Below are 22,925 nucleotides of genomic sequence, written 5' to 3' on the forward strand. Positions count from 1 at the left end.
TTCGTAAACCGTATGTTTGTTTAGTAAACTATGTATCGTATTTATTTGTATCGCGGCCTTGCAGGCATGTTTGCGAAGATTTATGGGGGTTTCCCATGTATTCTAGACTAGTTGTATTTGTATCGCGGCCCTCCAGGCATGTTTGCGAAGTTTTGTATTCGTATCGCGGCCATTCCAGGCATGTGTGCGAAGATTAGTCTTCGTATCGCGGCCATTCCAGGCATGTGTGCGAAGATTAGTATTCGTATCGCGGCCATTCCAGGCATGTTTGCGAAGATAAGTATTCGTATCGCGGCCATTCCAGGCATGTTTGTGAAGATAAGTATTCGTATCGCGGCCATTCCAGGCCTGTTTGTGAAGATTAGTGGGGGATTCCCATGTGTTACTAGTCTAGCTGTATCTATAAGTGACCTTCTCCTAACGAGGTCAGCGGTACGTATTCCAGTAACGATGAAAGTACAAGTAATCATTTAACCCCATTCCCAACCCTGGGAATCCCATGCCTTGGTAAGAGTGTGAACTCACCTTGGTTTGCTCGGTATGCTAAAGAAATACACGCTCACAAATAATCAGTCACTACCACGATCTCGATAAAGTGGGATGATGCCTCGAGGGGATGTCTACCGCCGTCGCACACACAAGTGGTGAGTAGGGTTTTTGTTATGTTGTGTTATAATTTGTGAGATATATTCCTGATACGTATGTTCGGTTATAGGACCAAACAACACAAGTGGCCCAAGTTAATAATACACACTCACAACACAAATGGGCCAATCATATATATGCTAGTTGGTACATGAGTATCCAATTCATGTGGGCCGAAGATAAGCCAAACAATCTATATACAAACACACTTATGATGCACACCAAAATATAATTATAATCACAACACTTTTGCAAACAAGTACTAGGTTAAGTCGAGTAGGAACCTTGAAAACTCGAGTTGTCACATTATCCCCAACTTGAAAGAAATTTTATCCCGAAATTTAGCACGTGATTACTGAGGAAGCTAGTTGTGTTGTGTAGTTTACTGGTTTTTCCTGGGGTGTCACACTATTGGTATCTGAGTTCCCTCCGGTATCCTGACAGTAGATCCTAAGTTTGTTAGAGCGTCAGCTTCAGCATTCTTTTCTCTTGGTACCTGTTCAAGTGTAAAAATTTCGAAATATCCTGCTAATTTTTTTAACAATATCAAGATATTCAGCTAACTTTTCACCTTTTACTGCATAAGATCCATTGAAATGGTTAGTAATCAACAGGGGATCAACATAAACTTGTAAACATCTAATATTCATATTTCTAGCCAATTCTAATCCTGCTATCAGAGCTTCATACTCAGCTTCATTATTGGTAGCAGAAATTCACCTTTAATAACCTGGGGTAATATGTCCCCCTGTGGTGATTTTAGTAGCATCCCTAATCCTACACCTCTTATGTTGGATGCACCATCTGTATGTAATATCCAAAATTCTGAACTCTCACCTAATTGTTGTACTTCTAGGTCTGTAACACCCCAAAACTCGAATTATAAAATTCGTTGGAGTATCGCCATATTTAATAATACGAAATGCAATAACTAAGTTAATAAAACTTGGTTAAATACTTAACAAAATAATTAAGGGAATGAAATGGGAAAAATAGTGATTAAGTAACAACTAGGAGGGGCTAGGTTGCCAAAATGGGAGAACTTTTATTGATTAAAATTAAAAAAACCAACACACATTGTGTATGTGTGTGGGTGTCGATATATCGACCAGGAAGAAGAGGGGAATGGGACAAATCCCTAGCTCACCAAAAACCTTCAAATTGAAAGAGGAAATTGGCAAGAAACTTATGCATGGGCTTAGATTTGTGATTATCCAGCCATTCTACACATAAGGTAAGTTGTAGTAGTTATTTTAGTGATTTAGTAAGAAGTGAATCCATGATTAGTTCATGAAATTGTATGGAATTAAACATGTAGAGGTGTTGGAATCACCAAGCAGATAGTATATTATGAACAAGTTCGAGTAATTGAATGTCTTGACTTGAAACCCATTTGGTGATGATATAGATGACAACATGAGTGTAGTATTCATGTCTAAATCATGTGTAAATTTGATAGAGTATGTTGAATATGGTGAATTATTGCTGGTTAAGTTGAAGTATAACATGAAATTTATTGATGTTTAGCTAGAGATGAATAAATGCAAAGATAGGGAATGAAAGTATAAAAGGATTCTACATTTAGCTTAGATGGTAGTACGCACACAAGGTGTTTGATGAAATGTCTAAATGACAATGATGTATGAAATTGCATTATACGCTTGAATAATATGATGTATGTCTATGGATTGTTTGACCGTATTAGTTTTGACCAAAGAATAAATATGGAACGAATGAGAATCCTAGAAAAGAGTAAACTTAAATGATGTTGCTATGAACGGAATGGAATGTGTATGTGTATAGGTAACTATTTTAGTCACGTGGCCGAATGTGTCCTACAATATGAGTATGAAGCATAGATGGCATAATGATTATGTTTTAACACGTTAATTTGTAAATAAATGTGTGTCAAAGTTGGAAATTGAAATGCTTGATGGTTGACTTTCTGGAAAGTCAACAATAGTAGGAATGTTGTGATTTGGATCTCTTAACATAAATGTACGATTTAGGAAGTCAAGTGATGTATGATATGTTTAAAGTGAGATATGTGATGGCGCGTTCATATCATACAAGTAGGAAGGATCGCATTGTTAGTCCATACTATGTGTTGTTAGAAATTGACTAATGAAAGCCAAGTGTGTTTTGGTCAAAAATTACCAAAGCAATTAAGTGATCAAATTAGTTAAGTGAGGTAGTGTGCTAAGAAAGTGTGTTGAAAATATGCTGATTAAGTTGTTTGCAAAAACAGTTTGCAGGATACGGCTCAGGATATTGAGTTGTATCTACGATCAAACTATGAGCAAAAAGTAAAGGAAATGACACGAGATGCACGAGGAAAGCCCTTGATCAATCTAGATCGCCGGCATAAAACCTCGGGAGCTGACAATCGCTGCTGCCTAGTTCTTCTTATTGCTTCAAACTTCAGGATACAGTGCAGGATATTGACCAGATTGCTAAGTGTTACAATGCTTTGTGTGAAAGTAAAAGTTGCGAGAGAACAAGTGTAAGAGTGTAGTGAGTGTTGATGTGATGTCTGTTAGGGCTGGATTTTTACTATGAATGATCCTTATACGTGATCCTAACCAGTGATCCTTATTTCTTTGGCAGGCAGTGATCCTCAGCCGGACCTCAGGATCAGGATCACGGGACATTGAGGTGATCCTAGTACTAACGGTCATTTTCGATTACTACAATATTATTTTGCAGGAATATCTAGCAGGATATGCCCTACATATCATGATCCAGGGACGCGCTTTTACAAATATGGCAAGAGCTGAATTGAAGATGAACGTTGTGCCGGATATGGAAACATGGCTTGATCTAAGGGCAGCAATTTAGGCTAGATTATCTTTATTTCTAAAGGGGTAATGAGCTGATTAGTGGTCTATCTACCTAAAATAAGTTACCTACACATGTATAAATACCCATCTTCCTCATTCGGAAGAACACACACAACATACGACACAACTCTCAACACTTAGACACTCAGTGATCCTTGTACTCAGCTCATTATCATCCGAAGTTGTAACTACATTTTTATTATATTGAAGTTGGTGATCGGTAGTTGCCATCACCCGAGGTTTTTTATGCCGGAGATCATACATTGATCAAGGGCTTTTTCCTCGTATAAATCACTGTGTCTTTGTATCTTTATCACGGAAGTGATCCTTTACTTTCATAGCTAACCAAGCATCATACCCCGTTTACATAAAGTTTGGTTACATTATCCTTGTGTGATTTTTGACCAAAACGGTTTGGCGCCCACCGTGGGGCAATTGGTGCTTCATTCATAAAGAAAATCTTTTGTTCAAAATCATTTCAAAGAGTTACATGGCTTCATCATTGAAGAACACTTCCACGGCGATGTCTGCAGTCACCTCAGCACAAACCACTCTACCTCCTCCACCGGCAGGATCCCAGAGAAATGCTGAGAAGAGACCAACCCCTTCTTTCTCTAAACCTCCATCTTCTTCTGCTATGAATTCTTCTATTCCCAGTACTAGTGATGTGTTTGCTTTAATTTTGCAGATGAAGGATCGTATGCAGCGGCAGGATGAAACTAATGACAGGATCCTCAGGGAGATTGGAGATCTCAAAAGACAAAAGAAAGCGGCAGAGGATCATTCCCCACTGATGCCAAAATCCTTGAGTTTTGAGACTCCAATGGTCACCTCTCAGCCATCAGGGATCCCAGACGTACAGATCACAGGGGAGACGAGAGGATTACATCTCAAGTCAGCAGCAATGACTCAGACATCGGGCTCGTATTTTCAGCCAGCAGGATCCTATCCTCAGTATATGGGATCCTTCATGAATCCGGGAGCCTATCCGGGGGCACAGCAGTTTCAAGGATCCTACTTTATTCCAGGATCGTTCCAGGGCCAAGGATCCTCCTTTGTTCCAGGATCATCCCAGGTTCAAGGATCCTCCTTCGTTCCAGGATCATCCCAGATACCAGGATCCTTACAGATGCCAGGATCCCTAAAAAGTTTGCAAGCAGGGAATCTAGATGTCCATCAAGGGGACTTCATTCCAATGCAGACCATTGCTTCCACTGGTCCCTCCGTTATTCCAGAATCCCAGCAATACGGATTCCCTAACTTGAACCCAATGGGAGGTAACACTTTAAATAATTATCCTACCACTAACCATGGATTCATGCAGGATACAGGTACCAATCACGCTATGGCCAGGGAATTACAGAAACTAAAGGACATGATCTCAAGTGTTCCAGGGGTAGTCAAGCCTATCCCAGAGATTGCAGATGGAAGCCACAAGGTATCACGCTTTGCACCACCAATTTGTGATGCAGAGGTGCCCAAAAGGTTCCATATCCCTACCATGAAGCTGTATGATGGCACGACGGATCCAGAGGAGCATATAGCACAATACAGGGAAAGGATGGAAATCAATCCTATCCCAGAAAAGTTAAAGGAAGCATGCCTATGTAAAGGATTTGGATCCACTCTAACTGGATCAGCTCTTAAGTGGCTGCTAAGTCTTCCCCCTTACTCTATTACTTCATTTGCTAATTTAGTTAATTTATTCAATAACCAATTCTCTTGTAGTAGAAAATTTGAAAAATTAACCAGTGATTTGTACAGGATAACTCAAAATAATAATGAATCATTAAGGGATTATATAACTAAATTTAGTAAAGAATCCTTGGATATTCCCAACTTGGATATGGCTACGGCTGTTGAAGCCTTCAAAATGGGACTTCTTAAGGATTCATTATTCTATGATGATCTTGTTATGACACCTTGCAGGAATTTAGATGAAGTAAGAACTCGAGCACTCAGGTTTATCCGGCTAGAGGATGACAAGAGGATCCAGGAGAGACAAGTAGGATCCTCAAAACAAGATAAGCAAGGATCCTCCTTCAAAAACAACAAGTTCAAATCCTACCATAGAAACGAGAACAAGAATGTGCATGCTGTCGACCAAGAAGAGGATGATGAAGAATATCCTCCAATCTCAGAATATTGTTTTTCCGTTGACAATCACGAACTAATCCTTGCAATGCAGAATCTAGGTGAAAAGGCTAGGTGGCCCAGGAAGAATGATAAACCATCCGGGACTAAAGACAAGTCCAAATGGTGTGCATACCATGAGGATTTCGGCCATCTAACTGAAGATTGCATAGCCTTAAGAAAAGAAATTGGATACCTGCTAAGCAAGGGGCATCTAAAGGAATTGTTGGGAAGAAAAAAGCAAAGGACCCAGGATCCTGAAAGGATCCCTGAAAAGGCTCCAGCACCTCCGGCAAATGCACAAGTGATTAACTTCATATCCGGAGGATCAGACATTTGTGGAACATCCTTCTCAGCGGCCAAAAGACATGCAAAAGAATCAAAAATGGATAATGGAGAAAGGCCTATTAGAACCTCAAGCGTCTCAGAAGGAAAGATGATAACATTTGATGAGGATGATCGCATCAACATCCAGGATCCTCATCATGATAGTTTAGTTATCACTCTCTTTATCTCTAACCATTTTGTCCGCAGGATCCTTATCGATGGAGGGAGCTCAGTGAACATAATCCAGCTTGATGTCTTGAAGAAGATGGGAATCCCAGAATCAGACATCACACCAAGATCCTCCGTGCTTGTAGGATTCAGTGGAGAAACGAAGAAAACTCTGGGGGACATCAAACTCCCAATCTACGTGGAAGGATTACATAATTACCAAAAATTTTGTGTTATTGACTGTTTATCTTGTTGCAACGTTATCCTTGGCAGGCCTTGGATACATGACATGAAAGCAGTTCCATCTACCTACCATCAATGTGTGAAGCTCCCTAGCCCATGGGGGATAATCAAGATCGACAGTGACCAGCAAGAAGCTAAGGATTGCTATACCTCATCCATGAAGCCAACCTCGAAGCCAAGGGAGCAATAGCAATTACAGTATCCTCCGAGGAACGTCTTGGAGGCAAGGGAACAAGATGTAGATGAAATCCTCTTGGACCCTAGTGATCCTGAATCAAAAATCTATATCGGATCAGGGATCCTTGGCAAGATGAAAGAAGACATGATATCCTTCCTCAAAAGAAGAAAATCTACCTTTGCTTGGAAACATGAAGATATGACAGGTATATCTAAGGATATTATTACTCACAAACTTGGCATTGACAGGTCTATCAAGCCAATCCATCAAAAAAGGAGGAAGTTTGCACCAGAAAGGAATGCCATTATCCAAGAAGAAGTAGAGAGACTACTTCGAGTAGGTATGATCAGAGAGGTAAAGTATCCTAAATGGTTAGCCAATGTGGTTGTTGTCCAAAAGAAAAACGGAAAGTGGAGGGTATGTGTCGATTTCACTGATTTGAATAAGGCATGTCCCAAGGATCCTTTCCCATTACCCCACATTGACTCCATGGTGGATGCAACAGCGGGGCATGAACTGTTAACTTTTATGGATGCATCATCCGGATTCCAACAAATCCAGATGGAACCATCTGACCAAGAGGATACAGCCTTTATGACCCCAACCGGTTTATATTGTTATATTGCCATGCCTTTTGGACTAAGAAATGCAGGTGCAACCTATCAAAGGCTGGTAAATATGATGTTCAAAGATCAAATTGGAAAAACTATGGAGGTGTACATAGATGATATGGTGGTCAAGTCAAAGAAAGCTGAGGATCACCTAAGGGACATGGAAGAAGCATTCGATATCCTTGATAGTTACAACATGAAACTTAATCCTTCAAAATGCCATTTTGGTGTTAAGGCAGGAAAGTTCTTAGGATACATGGTAACCCAGAGGGGCATTGAAGCAAGCCCGGAACAAATCAAAGCATTAATAAATATCAAGTCTCCTGCCAATGCCAAGGATGTTCAAAGACTAACAGGCAGGATAGCAGCTTTGAACAGGTTCATATCGAAATCCTCAGAAAAGTGCAAAGAATTCTACGATATCCTAAGGAAGAATAAGAAGTTCGAATGGACTGAGAAGCATGAAAATGCTTTACAAGCCCTAAAAGAGTATATGTCCTCAGCACCAGCATTAGCAAAACCGGAAAAAGGAGATGTGTTATCCTTATATCTGGCGGTATCCTCAACCGCTGTAAGTGCTGTCCTCGTTAAGGATCACGAAGGTACACAATATCCTATCTACTATGTAAGTAAAAGTCTACTTGATGCCGAATCCAGGTACTCACACCTCGAAAAACTCATCCTTGCATTAATCATGGCATCCACGAAGTTAAGGCATTATTTTGAAACTCATACTATTATTGTTAAAACTAATTTTCCAATTAAGAATGTCCTCAGGAAACCGGATATGTCAGGGAGAATGGCTAAGTGGGCAGTGAAGCTTAGTGCCCATGATATAAGATACGAACCAAGAACAGCCATTAAATCTCAAGCACTAGCTGACTTTGTGGCTGATTTCAGTAGTGATCTACAAAAGGAAGCAGAATTGGAGGTCCAGCAGCTGGATGAGACCAAGGATCCTTGGATCCTACACACTGACGGATCCTCAAACATCAAAGGCACAGGGCTAGGGATCCTACTAAAATCGCCACAGGGGGACATAATACCCCACTCTATAGCTTGTGAGTTCCAGGCAACTAACAATGAGGCTGAGTATGAAGCCTTAATTGCTGGCTTACAAATTGCTAAGGATATGGGGGTAAAGTATCTCGAAGTATATGTAGATTCATTATTGATCACCAATCACTTTAATGGATCCTATGCTGTTAAAGGTGAAAAACTAACCAAATATTTAGAGATAGTCAAAGAATTGGCACTCTCTTTTGTTTCTTTTAGCTTAACACAGGTACCAAGGGAGGATAACACGGAAGCTGACGCATTGGCCAACCTAGGATCATCTTTGAAGATTCCAGAAGATATAAGTATCCCTATCATCCATATCCTGGCTCCTGCTATTGAAAAACAGGTGGCCATGGAAATAGAAGAGGATACTGCAATGATCCCTAGTGAAGAAGCCCAACCTAATTCAGGATCATGGATCTCACCGATCATGGGATATTTGCAACACGGGGAGATCCCGATGGGAGAAAATCCTAGAGCTTTCAGGATTAAGGTATCTCAATTCACAATTCTGAATAATGTATTATATAAGCGATCTCTTGCAGGACCATATTTGAGATGTATCGAGGATCCTGAAATTGAAGAGGTGTTGAAGGATTTCCATGAAGGAGATTGTGGAAACCACACTGGGGGCAGGGCATTATTCTCAAGGATCCTTAGAACAGGATACTACTGGCCAACCATGAAAAGGGATGCTGTAGAGTATGCTAAGAAATGTGATCCTTGCCAAAGACATAGCAATATCCTTCACCAACCAGCTGAATTACTACACCCCATACCATCCTCTTGGCCATTCATGAGATGGGGAATGGATATAGTTGGCAAGCTCCCTAAAGCACCTGGTGGAAAAGTATTTATGCTTGCCATGACTGACTATTTTTCCAAGTGGATAGAAGCTGAAGCCTTCGCTCAAGTCAGAGAAAAGGAAGTCATATCCTTCATTAAAAGAAACATTATAACCAGATTTGGCATCCCCTCTGAAATTATATGTGATAATGGTTCTCAATTCATTGGAAGGAGAACCACTAACTTTTGTGACAGTTGGGGAATCAAGATGATAACATCAACACCAGTTCATCCACAAGCCAATGGTCAAGCAGAATCATCCAACAAGATCATCATCAACAATCTGAAGAAGAAGCTAGGATCCAAGAAAGGAAAATGGGCAGAGGAGTTACCTTACGTGCTATGGGCTGATAGGACAACTCCCAAGAATGCCACTGGCCAAACACCTTTCTCTTTAGTATTTGGGGCAGAAGCAGTGATCCCAACAGAGATGGTGATCCCAACTGCTAGAACAAGTGCTCGTGATCCTGAAGAAAATGCTACAATCCTAGCTCAGGATTTGGATACTATTGAGGAAAACAGGGATCTAGCTAGGATAAGGATGGCAAGCTACCAACAAAGGATGGCTGGTGCCTACAACAAGAATGTCAGGATAAGGAAATTCCAAGTCGGAGATATGGTGTTGAGAAAAGCATTTCAAAACACCATCAATCCTGCTGACGGGAAGCTAGCACCAAAATGGGAAGGTCCCTACTTGATTGAAGCTGAAGCAGGAAAGGGGGCATACAGGTTGCTAACCATGGAAGGAAACTTGTTACCAAGAGCCTGGAATGCTGTTCACTTAAAGAAATATTTCTTGTGAACATGATCCTTCCTGCATGTGATCCTTACATTGAAATATCCTTGAAGGATCCTGGAGATATCGTTGATCCTTACTCAGGTAATATGCTTATCCTAAAACTATTGCATTTTCTTACCTTTTGCCTAAGGATAAGGATCATGTATCCTTCATCCTCTACTCACAAACCATTTGAGTTATGATAGTTCAGGTATCTCCAGCATATCATCAAAGATCTTCAAAAGCATCACAGATCCTCGGGTCCAACCCCAGTTATCCTTGGGATTATCCCCAGTTTCCGCCAGCAGCGCACGATGATCCTGATATAGTTCATGTCTTTGGGATCAGTACCCATTTTCGGGGCTGGCGACCTCATCGTACTGGCTATACTTGGGATCCTACGTATAATGGTGGACGCACCATACATCCGTTCCTAAGGTTTCTAACGTTTTCACGTTAGCTAAGGTTTTGACATTTTCATGTCACTAAGTTTGGATAGTTGCCAGAAAGGGCCATACTCCAGTTTACATACGATCCTTTGGGCTTGTCCCCAGTTATCCTTTGGGCTTGTCCCCGGTGATCCTCCGGGATCATCACCAGTTATCCTTTGGGCTTGTCCCCAGTGATCCTCCGGGATCATCCCCAGTTATCCTTTGGGCTTGTCCCCAGTGATCCTCCGGGATCATTCTCAGTTATCCTTTGGGCTTGTCCCCAGTTACTAACTTATCTTTTATATTGGCTTAGTCCCAAGTTATATTCCATTTTTTCAGGTTTTCGAAGTTAAACGATTAAGGATCCTTAATCCTTATTAAAGTTTTACCTATGGTAATTTCGATTAAAGGTTAGGATCCTAACTTGGATCCTCAGGTATGATCCTTAACTACTTTTAATTTCATTATTCATTTGAATAACCTTTAGACCTTGACAACTGAACCTATGATCCTTAAAATAAACTATCTTGGAAACTTTCGATTATAGGATATTTGATCCAGGATCATATCCTAAATTTCTTAAACATAATTTGCTCAAACTTTTCAAACAAACATGTGTCAAAACAATTGAAAATCAAAAAGGATAACAACACAAGATAATCCAGAAAGATTGAAGTTATATTATTAAACCAAAGGATCATTAACCCTTTCAAAAAAGTTGTCAAAATTACCTACCCAAAGCTTCTACCAGCAATACGTGGCCCGTCCGCTGGGGTAGGTAAAGGGTGTCCATGATAATAGGTTCAAAAGTATTGCAGGGAAATTAGAAGGCGGCAGGATCACAACGGCTTCATCCCCCAAACAGAGGATCCCTCCACCATGTGTAATCCTACCTATTGTTCAAAGGATCCAGGATCCTTAACCCTAAAAAACTATTGTCCAGAAATTACAAACCATAATTGTTCACAAACCATCAACCACAAACCACTACCAAAAACCTAAAAAATTGGGCTCCGGCCTAGTCAACAATATCCATCATCGCCCAATCATGCAGCCTACTTCTCCGCTGCTCCATCTCCACCAGCATCTTCACCATGATCCTTGCCAGCATCACCTCCCTCCAGCCTTGGGATATCCTCAGCATCCTCCTCATCATCCAAGTCTACCAGCCTTGCCTTCCAACCTTCAACATCCCATGAGCTCTTGTCAAAGGCAGGATCCTGAGCCTCCGCAGCCATTTGTAGTTGTATCTTGTACATAGCAGTTGCGGCAGAGACCTTGGCATCCCGGATGATCTCCTGCTTCTCATTATCCATGTCAATCAGCCTCTGAGCAGCTTCATCCTTGGTGGCCTGGAGTTCCTTCTCAAGATCCGCTATCTTGAGATCCTTCAACACACCCATTTGCTGAAGATCGGCAATCTGGCTCTCCTGGTCCTCAACATTGCCAAGATAAGTTTCAATCTCAGCAAGTTTCTGCAAACAAAAGAAATAAAGACAAGCTCGGAATCAGGTGATCCTCGAAAGATACTAGATAACCAACAGGGGCAGTGATCCTCACCTCGTTCACATAGTCAAGAAATTGCTGACGAAGGAGAGGGAATCCTTGGAGTTCATCAGAGGCTTTCCTCTTTTTTCCCTTACCCCGAATGGACGCTTTAGGAGCTGAGACTGAAGGGCTGGCAGCAGGAGCCTTCTTCTTCTTAGAAGACGTGACATTGGCAAGGTCACTTATCCCAAACATGGAGGCAGACTTAACGGACCTGGCAGACTTTCCGGCACCTACACAATTCAAAAACAAGATAAGTTCCCTTGTTAAATTAAATACTTTCACATAAAACTTATTTTCTATGAGGATACTTACTTGACATTGTGGCAGATGCAGAGGATATCTCTTGAGAATCTTGGATAATAACCTGGAAACTTCGAACTTCAGGATCAAGCTTCTTGAAAGCTAACACTCTCTCTTTGGCAGCAGGGGTCAAGCCTAAATGAGCAACGGAGATAGCTGCATAAAAAGACAAAAAAGAAAAGATATCAGTGATCCTCATCATACGAGACAGGACTGATAGTGATCCTTCAAGGATCCTCTACCCTACCATGAGTGACCCATTCCTCGGGCAGATCCTTCCCATCCGGGATGGAATCCCTCTTAACAAAGAAAAACCGACGTTTCCAGTTTTTATCATTCTTGGTAACTTTGAAGATAGGGTGATCCTCCCCAGATTTCCGTTTCAACAAGTACCGGTGAGAACCAAAGGTGGTGAGATCATAGAGCTCAGCTAACTCTGACATCCCCAAATCAATCCCTTCTTGCTCGATGATCCTCTCAAAGGTATATAGAACCCTCCAGATCATCGGCATAGCTTGGATAAATGAGATGCCGGTAAGAGAAAAGAAAGATTGGGTAAATGTCGGAAAAGGATATGAATACCCGATGAGGAAAGGAGTAGCAGGAAAGGCCACCCAAGTGTCCGAAACAAAATCACTCAGAGCAGTAGGATCAAAGGGTTTGAAAACAACATTCGCTGGGAAACAATGGCGAATCTTGTCTATTTGGATATCGCTAAAGCAGCATCTCTCCGTAGGAGAATCTTTGATAATCCCCTGGCTTTTCAAGGGACTATCCTTCTTAGAGCCTTTGTGCGGTGAATTCCGAAGAAGCATATTCGAGATGAAAACAGGGTAAAAGCAAGAAAGAACAGAGCAAAGAAGAAAAAGAAGAAGATGATACCTGATCAAGCCTTCGGTGACGATTATAAAGGAAGATACTTCGAATTTAAATGCAAAATGATCCTAACCCTATCTCCTATTTATAATGATGATCCGCAGGGATTGTCACATCAGTGACGTAAATATCCTAACGGCTAGTCCATGTACAACGGCTAGTAAACCGGGATCGTCCGTTAGAGATAAGCTCAAAACAAAATATAACTCATCTATTTACAATTAACTCCTTATATTTTGGGGGCAATTGTTAGGGCTGGATTTTTACTATGAATGATCCTTATACGTGATCCTAACCAGTGATCCTTATTTCTTTGGCAGGCAGTGATCCTCAGCCGGACCTCAGGATCAGGATCACGGGACATTGAGGTGATCCTAGTACTAACGGTCATTTTCGATTACTACAATATTATTTTGCAGGAATATCTAGCAGGATATGCCCTACATATCATGATCCAGGGACGCGCTTTTACAAATATGGCAAGAGCTGAATTGAAGATGAACGTTGTGCCGGATATGGAAACATGGCTTGATCTAAGGGCAGCAATTTAGGCTAGATTATCTTTATTTCTAAAGGGGTAATGAGCTGATTAGTGGTCTATCTACCTAAAATAAGTTACCTACACATGTATAAATACCCATCTTCCTCATTCGGAAGAACACACACAACATACGACACAACTCTCAACACTTAGACACTCAGTGATCCTTGTACTCAGCTCATTATCATCCGAAGTTGTAACTACATTTTTATTATATTGAAGTTGGTGATCGGTAGTTGCCATCACCCGAGGTTTTTTATGCCGGAGATCATACATTGATCAAGGGCTTTTTCCTCGTATAAATCACTGTGTCTTTGTATCTTTATCACGGAAGTGATCCTTTACTTTCATAGCTAACCAAGCATCATACCCCGTTTACATAAAGTTTGGTTACATTATCCTTGTGTGATTTTTGACCAAAACAATGTCTTATTCGATTCGGTATACCCACCTATTTATAGTAACGAATTACAAAAGAAAATTCCTATAAATATGGGATGCTCCGAATATTCCATTGTAAACGTTGTAGACCGAGTAATGCGGCTTCAACGTCTTTATTCGAACGACTTGGAACGAGTCTTCCGCGAAATGATTCCTTGTGAACGTTGCAGGCTTCTAACCCATGTACCTACACATAATCCGTTAGTGATCCTGAGGATACCATTCAGGATGTTACCAATATCCTGAATCAGCATCCCGGATGTGAACAGATATCATATAACCAAGATATAATCCAAGATATTTCTCAGGATATGGGCTCAGAATTTCATCCATAACAATTGTCCCCAAAAAATGTTATCGTTTAGTATCTTGGCACTAACGGTTATATTTTTCCGGAGAACGAGGCAATTAAGAGATAAGACCCATGATGTGACCGCTTGTAACCGTTCAGTCTACATTTACTCATTGCTCCCTATATCTTCTCATGCTCATCTTCTTTTAACCATCACCGAAGAGAAAAAAGGAAAATATTTTCTCTCTCATTCTCAATTTCATCCTTGCACTTGTTTCAAATTCCGGTATCAAATGGCTAGACAAACTAGATCGAGCTCCGGTGATTCTGCTCCTACGTTTATCCAGCAGAATATCTCCAAGATCCGGAGAAGGAAATATGCACTTTTGATAGTGCTCACTTGTCAGCCCTTAAAACCTCCGGCATCTTCCCGGAAGGGACAGTGTTCCGACCATTTGATTGGGAAATCCGATCAGATATGGTTTTCGATGAATGGCTATGCTTTAATGCTTTTCCCTTTACCTTAGGGTTACGATTTCCTTTCTCTGAGTTTATCACCGAGTTTTTTAACCTCACCAAGATTTCTTTTAGTCAAACAATGCCAATGCTTTGGCGGGTCCTGTCTGTTCTTGATCAAATCAAGAAGAATCATATCCCTGACCTCTCCGTCCATGACCTCCCTTTAGCATACCGGCTTAGATGTCACGGCTCTTGTCGATTCTTGTTTTACTCTACTTCCAGCGACCCATTAATCCTCCGAGCTACCATGAATGAAGAGGAATGGAAATCCAAATTCTTTTTTGTAACAAGAGATTCAATCCCTGGTGGAGCGGATTATCCGGTGAAATGGTTGAAAAAGGGTAGGACCTAGGGTTTTAGGACGATCCTGTCTTATATCCTGCCGCATATCTTGAACTGACTTTGTTGTTTTCTTGTACACAGCTGATTTTAGGAAGCTTGCACCCCCCCTTGCTGAATCACAAAAGAGGATTGACGCTATCAGACTCTTTCCCGAAGCTGAAAGAAGTTTTAACCCCTCTCCACCATCTCCAAGCCCTCTTTCCAGTGTAAACATGTCTGGTAAGGATCCTGTTCGATATCCTGCATACATGCTTTTATTTGAAATATTTAGGAAAGAATTTTACTCCCTGTATGCAGATTCCAGCAAAGTTTCAATCCTCCTTGACCTTGACGAGCTTGATAGTTATCCTACTCCAGTCATGGTCAAGAAAGAGACCCCTGCTGCCACCAGCTCCAAGCCGCTTCCGGCTCCCAAGGCTAATCCGAGGACTCGTGCTTCTACCACAAAAAAGAGGATGGGCTCTGAAGTTAGTGCCCCAGGCTCCGAAGGGTTCTCCTATGATGAGCTCAACTTTACCGATTCCTTGGAACCGATGACATCCTTCCTAAACAAGGTAATATCCTGGCACTACATCCTGCATAATATCCTGATAGGATATTCTGGTTAGTGAATATTAACTTATATTTGAATTTCAACTTACAGGGCCTCCAACATCTGCTCCAGCTTTACAACGATGCCTGCGGTACTACTGCACTCCATGAAGCTAGGATCAAGCAGCTTGAAACTACCGTCGCTGACCAAGGTGCCATTGCTGAAGCAATGACTCGGCACTACGAGGACAAGCTGAAGAAGGTCACCCAGGATGCTGAGGTCAAGCTGGCTACTGCCCAAATGGATCATGAACAAGCCATGGTCTCTTTCCGGGAGGGAATCAAGGCGTCTGCTATAGTCTCTCTGCTGCAAGCTCGCATCAAGATGGCTTATGAGGCCAAGGAGACAGACCTTGTGTGCCCAGCTTGGCCAGTTGACTCTTGGGCGGCAAAGTTGAAGGAGCTTGGAGGCAAGGATGTGCCACTTCCTGCAGAAGCTGGTGAGTCCTCTAAGTCAGCAGAGGTGGTAGATAAGGCTGGAGACAAGAAGGATGCTGGAGCAGATGCTGGGATAGATGCTGGTGAGGATGCTGCTCAGGATGTTGTGTTGAGAAGTCGAAGAAGGCTGGTGAAGACGCCGCTGTGTGAGGGCATTTGAGTGGACGATGATGGATGTTGATGCTTAGGCCGGAGCCCACTTTTTTAGATTTGATGGTCGTGGTCCCTTAAACAATTTACTTTTCTTGTCTTTAAAACAATTTACTTTCCCGCACTTAGACAATATGATGGCCAAAGGTGGAGGGATCCTGAGTTTCAGGACGAAGCCATTGGTTATCAGTTAGTATAGTTTATTTTGAACACTTTTAACAATTGAAGGTGGAGGTATCTTGGGTTCCAAGACGAAGCCTTCAATTGTTAAGTAAATATGGCTAGGAACTATTTGTGCTCTTGGCGGATGGTCCTTGGTTTGAGGTGAAACCAAGAGCACAACTTTATGGTATGCTAATAATATAACCCTTTTTTGGCTTTACTATTGTTGTTATTATGACATCAACTTTACATATGAAAACTGGTTTGTTTGAAAACTCTTGGAAATATTATGGGAACACCATCTGAGAATATCCTGATAAGTATCCTAAGATATATCCTGGTCAGGATATCATCATATAACTTAGAAAACTTAAGTCTTTTGAAAAAAGGAGAGATCATACCAAAGACTCTTAGAGAGTCGATTCTAATCTTCCACCTTAGGAATGTCCCCAGTGCACACTTATAAACTTGGATCCAACCTCTGAATAGTATAATGTATGTCCCCTGTGTATGACACAGAAATGCAAATGTATTCATACTTTGGCTTGAATAAATTCCAAACACCTCGAGGCAAAAACCTTGATATCCTGAAATGAATCCTTAGCATACTGGGGGTAAACCCTTAATATCCTGGGGATAAACCCTGATATCCCGGGGATAAACCCTGATATCCTAGGGATAAACCCTGATATTCTGGGAATAAACCCTGAGTTTCATGCGCTATAGGCGAGAGTGTATAAACTACAAATCTTAGAAAGGTGAAAACCTTTAAACCTTAGAGAGTATGAAAATACCCTTTCGTGAGAGAGGGTGATCAATCCTCATATACCTTCAGGATCCAGGATATAGCCAATAGTAACGAAATTCTCAGCCACTTTTACATGAACTGGTCCCGCTACCTTGAACTATACCTAGATAACTTGCGCTCCAGGTGAGGTGTTTAAACCCAATTCGAAAGAAAGGTGAATACCTTTAAACCTTTGAAGGGATCAGGATCCCTTAAACATGAGAGAGGGGGCCAATCCTCCAATCTTTCGATTTATCCGGAGTGCAAATCCTGGAGCTATATCCTGGAGCATATGCTGCAAAACAACTATAAACTAAGGTGGATGTTAGCCTGGCTAACACCCCTCCGATGCTTAAGTCAGTATTGGGTTCAAGATAATACACAAATATATTTAAAAGAGATATAGTGGTTCAGCTGGTTGATGTAGTATGTTACTATGCCTTTGACATGCATCACACCTTCAAGCATATTCTGCAGCATCTTTCCTCATCGTTGGCCAATAATATCCTGTCCTTAATACTTTGGAGAACAATGACCTGCCCCCAGTGTGGTTACCACAATCCCCTTCATGTATATCCTGAAGTACTTCTTTGGCTTCAGGACCCTCCAAGCACCTCAAATACGATCCTGCAAGAGATTTCTTGTATAAAACATTGTTTATAATAGTGAATCGTGATACCTTCATCCTAAATGCCTTAGGATTTTCATCTCCGGGGATATGTCCTTCCTTGAGATATCTCATGATTGGAGTCATCCAGGATTTAGGATCCTTTTCAGGATAGTCTACTCCAGGATCCTGAATACCTGCTACTTCTTTATCCTGAGGATTCGTTGTAGGATACAAGATATATAATATTGGTATTTGGGTCCCATCTGGTATCCTGATCGATGATCCCAGGTTTGCTAAGGCACCTGCTTCAGCATTATCCTCCCTTGGTACCTGTTCAAGTGTAAAAACATCGAAATATCCTGCTAATTTTTTGAGAATATCGAGGTATTCGATTAATTTCTCACCCTTGACTGCATAGGATCCATTAAAATGATTAGTAATTAACAAGGAGTCAACATATACTTGCAAATTCTTGATACTCATATTCTTAGCCAATTCTAATCCTGCAATTAAAGCCTCATACTCTACTTCATTATTAGTAGCAGGGAACTCACACCTAATAGCCTGGGGTAATATGTCCCCCTGTGGCGATTTTAGTAGTATTCCTAATCCTACTCCTCTTACATTAGATGCACCATCAGTATATAATGTCCAGGATCCTGAAGATTCTCCTAACTGTTGGACTTCTAGGTCTACCTCATCCTGAATGTCACTACTGAAATCAGCCATAAAGTCAGCTAAAGCCTGAGACTTTATGGCATTTCTAGGTTCATACACTAAGTCATAAGCACTCAACTTCACTGACCACTTGGCCATACTGCCTGACATCTCTGGTTTCCTAAGCACATTTTTGACAGGATAATTTGTTTTAACATGAATCCTATGTGTCTCAAAGTAATGTCTAAGCTTCGTTGATGCCATAAATAATGCTAGTATCAATTTTTCTAAATGAGAATACCTAGTTTCAGCATTTAACAAACTTTTACTAACATAATAAACAGGATATTGATGACCTTGATGATCCTTTACAAGGACGGCACTTACAGCATTCCCTGATAGTGCGAGGTATAGGGATAGTGGTTCACCATTCTCAGGCTTCATCAGTAGAGGTGTAGTTGAAAGATATTGCTTTAAATCCTGCAGGGCTGCCTCATGCTTCTCACCCCATTCAAATTTCTTATTCTTTTTCAGGATATCATAAAACTCTTTGCATTTCTCTGAGGATCTTGAAATAAATCTGTTTAATGCTACCACTCTCCCTGTTAATCGTTGAACATCTTTCATATTTAAGGGTGATTTAATATCCAAGATGGCTTTAATCTGCTCCGGGCTCGCCTCTATTCCTCTTTTGGTCACCATATATCCTAGAAATTTTCCTGCCCCTACTCCGAAATGACACTTAGCAGGATTTAGCTTCATGTTATATTGGTCCAGGATATCAAATGCTCCTTTAATATTCTGGAGGTGATCCTCAGCTTCTTTAGATTTCACTACCATGTCATCGATGTACATCTCCATAGTGTCCCCCAGCTTGTCTTTAAACATCATATTTACCAATCTCTGGTATGTTGCACCTGCATTTTTCAAACCAAAAGGCATAGCCGTATAACAATAAATACCTGTTGGTGTCATGAAGGCAGTATCCTCCTGGTCAGAAGGTTCCATTTGAATCTACTGAAATCCTGAGGATGCATCCATGAAGGTCAACATTTCATGCCCAGCAGTAGCATCCACCATTGCATCAATGTGAGGAAGAGGAAATGGGTCTTTAGGACAAGCCTTATTCAAGTCTGTGTAATCTACACAAACTCTCCACTTCCCATTCTTCTTTTGAACCACTACCACATTTGCCAGCCATTTGGGAAATTTGACTTCTCTGATCATCTTGGATTTCAATAGTCTTTCAACCTCTTCTTGAATAATTATGTTTTCGTTCTGGAGCAAACTTCCTTCTCTTTTGCTGGACAGGCTTGAAAGACCTGTCAATTCCAAGCTTGTGAGTGATAATGTCTTTGGATATACCTGTCATATCCTCATGCTTCCATGCAAACGTTGACATCCTGCATTTCTAAAAGTTAGTTAACTGCTCTTCAATATCCTGAGGGATATTGGTTCCTACGAGCACCGAGATATCGGGATTTTCCTGATCCAGGATAATTTTCTTCACAGCCTGCTCCGGATCCTCCACAATATCCTGGGCCCGCATCTTTAATTGCTATGCTGCACTAGGCTTGGTCAAGGATTTCATCGAGGATGAGTAACATTCCTTCGCCTCCTGCTGATCACTATCGACTTTGACAACTCCCCAAGGGGTAGGGATCTTGATGCATTGGTGATATGTTGATGGCACAGCCTTCATATCATGAATCCATGGTCTTCCCAGTATGATGTTATAGCAGGATAGAGAATCCATCACACAGGAACGTTGTATCGAGTTGACTCCTTCAACATATACTTGTAACTTTATCTCTCCCACTGTGTTCCTAGCCTCTCCACTGAACCCAACAAGCACGGTGGACTTTGAAGTGATATCCATCGGAGATACATTCATTCTCTTCAGAGTCTCTAGTTGGATTATATTGACGGAGCTCCCATTATCAACCAATATCCTGCGTACAAAATGGTTAGCCATATATAATGTTGTTACTAGAGCATCATGATGAGGATCCTGGACAGTATCCCTGTCATCAGCATCAAATGTGATCACTTTGTCAGTTGTGAGGGTAGTTATCCTGACAGGTCTGTCTCCCCTTTCAGCCTAAGCTTCTTTTGCATGTCTCTTTGCCGCCGAATACGAAGTCCCACAAATGTCGGATCCTCCCGAAATGAAGTTGATTATCTTGGCATCCGCGGGAGGTGAGGCTGCTCGTTCAGGATCCTTCTCAGTATCCTGACCCTTATTCTTCTTTCTTCCTTAGAGATCTTTCAGATACCCCTTGCTCAGAAGATAGCTTATTTCTTTCCTTAGGGCAATGCAATCCTCAGTTACATGTCCGAAATCTTCGTGGAAGGCACACCATTTTGACTTGTCTTTCCAATCAGCTTTTTGTTGATTCTTTCGAGGCCACCTAGCCTTGTCTCCTAAACCCTGCATGGCACACATCAATTCAGGAATGTTAACAGAAAAGCAATATTCAGATAATTCAGGATATTCTTCAGGATCCTCGTCTTCGACAGCATTCACTTTCTTGTTATCATTTCTACCATATGGCTTAGAGCGGTATGGTTTGTACGAGGATTCTGACTTCCTGTTAGTTGATTCATATGTTGAGGATGCATTCATCCTCTCTTGCATTTTCTTATCGTCCTCCAGCCTGATATATCTCAATGCCCTGTTACGAGCTTCATCCAGATTCCTGCAGGGATTCATCACAAGATCCTGGTAAAATTGGGAATCTTTCTGCAATCCCATCTTGAAAGCCTGCACAGCTGTTGCGACATCAAGGTGCGGGATATCCAAGGATTCCCGGCTAAACTTATTCACATAGTCTCTCAAGGATTCCTGAGGTCCTTGAGTTATCCTGTAAAGATCAATGGTTAATTTCTCAAAACTCCGGCTGCAAGAAAATTGACTATTAAATAAGTTAACCAAATGAGCAAACGAAGTAATTGAGTGAGGAGGAACGTTTAATAGCCATTTTAAGGCTGATCCTGTTAAGGTAGAGCCGAAACCCTTGCATAAGCACGCTTCCTTAAGTTTCGGAGGGATAGGATTGATTTCCATCCGTTCCCTATACTGGGCAATATGCTCCTCAGGATCTGTGGTTCCATCATAAAGCTTCATGTTGGGAGTTTGGAATCTTTTTGGGATTTCAGCATCACAAATAGGATGCACAAACCGAGATATCCTGTGGCTATCCAGGGATACTTCAGGAATTAGCTTCTGAAGCTCCTTAGATAATGCTGATGTCATAGTTGTATCCTGCAAAGATCCAATACTGTTAGTGGCAAGAGTATTATTATTATTAGACACGTTACCCATCTGAGGATTCTGGCCATATCCTGAAACATATCCTGAGCTCCTCACAGTTGACATTCTGATCGATGAGGGTATTTCAAGAGTATGATTCTTGGAATGACTAGGCACAATATTCCCCCTATTATCCTCAGTATACACAGCCGAACTGAAGTTCAAAGTTCTGGGTTGTAGAGGAGTGACGATATCTTCGGTGGATCTGCTCGAGCCAGCTTTTAAGAGTAGTATTTCTCTTAACAGCATTTGGTTAGTTTCCTATTGCTATCTCATTTGTTCCTGCACACTTCCAAATAAGGTTAGAATTTCATCATTAGAAGCTAAAACGGGAGCAGATCTCTGAACACCCCGGGTAGGGATAACATCCTGAGGTTGTGAAGAAGCTGGCATCCTTGGAGGAGGTGGTGGAAGCACCGAACCTGTAGTAGCAGAAGCTGTAGATGACACAGTGGAGGAGCTCATGCTAGATCTTGTGGCCATTGTAAACAATGTGGTAAAAAGTTTTGAAAACAGAAAACTGATTAGCGATTTCACAAAAAAAATTAGTAAAGAGAGCACGACTTGCCCCACAGTGGGCGCCAAATTGTTTTGGTCAAAAATTACCGAAGCAATTAAGTGATCAAATTAGTTAAGTGAGGTAGTGTGCTAAGAAAGTGTGTTGAAAATATGCTGATTAAGTTGTTTGCAAAAACAGTTTTCAGGATACGGCTCAGGATATTGAGCTGTATCTACGATCAAACTATGAGCAAAAGGTAAAGGAAATGACACAAGATGTACGAGGAAAGCCCTTGATCAATCTAGATCGCCGACATAAAACCTCGGGAGCTGACAATCGCAGCTACCTAGTTCTTCTTATTGCTTCAAACTTCAGGATACATTGCAGGATATTGACCAGATCGCTAAGTGTTACAATGCTTTGTGTGAAAGTAAAAGTTGCGAGAGAACAAGTGTAAGAGTGTAGTGAGTGTTGATGTGATGTCCTATTCGATCCGGTATACCCACCTATTTATAGTAACGAATTACAAACAAAAATTCCTATAAATATGGGATGCTCCGAATATTCCATTGTAAACGTTGTAGACCGAGTAATGCG

This window comes from Helianthus annuus, chromosome 9 (genome assembly GCF_002127325.2).
Source record: "Helianthus annuus cultivar XRQ/B chromosome 9, HanXRQr2.0-SUNRISE, whole genome shotgun sequence".
NCBI classification, from domain to species: Eukaryota; Viridiplantae; Streptophyta; class Magnoliopsida; order Asterales; family Asteraceae; genus Helianthus; species Helianthus annuus.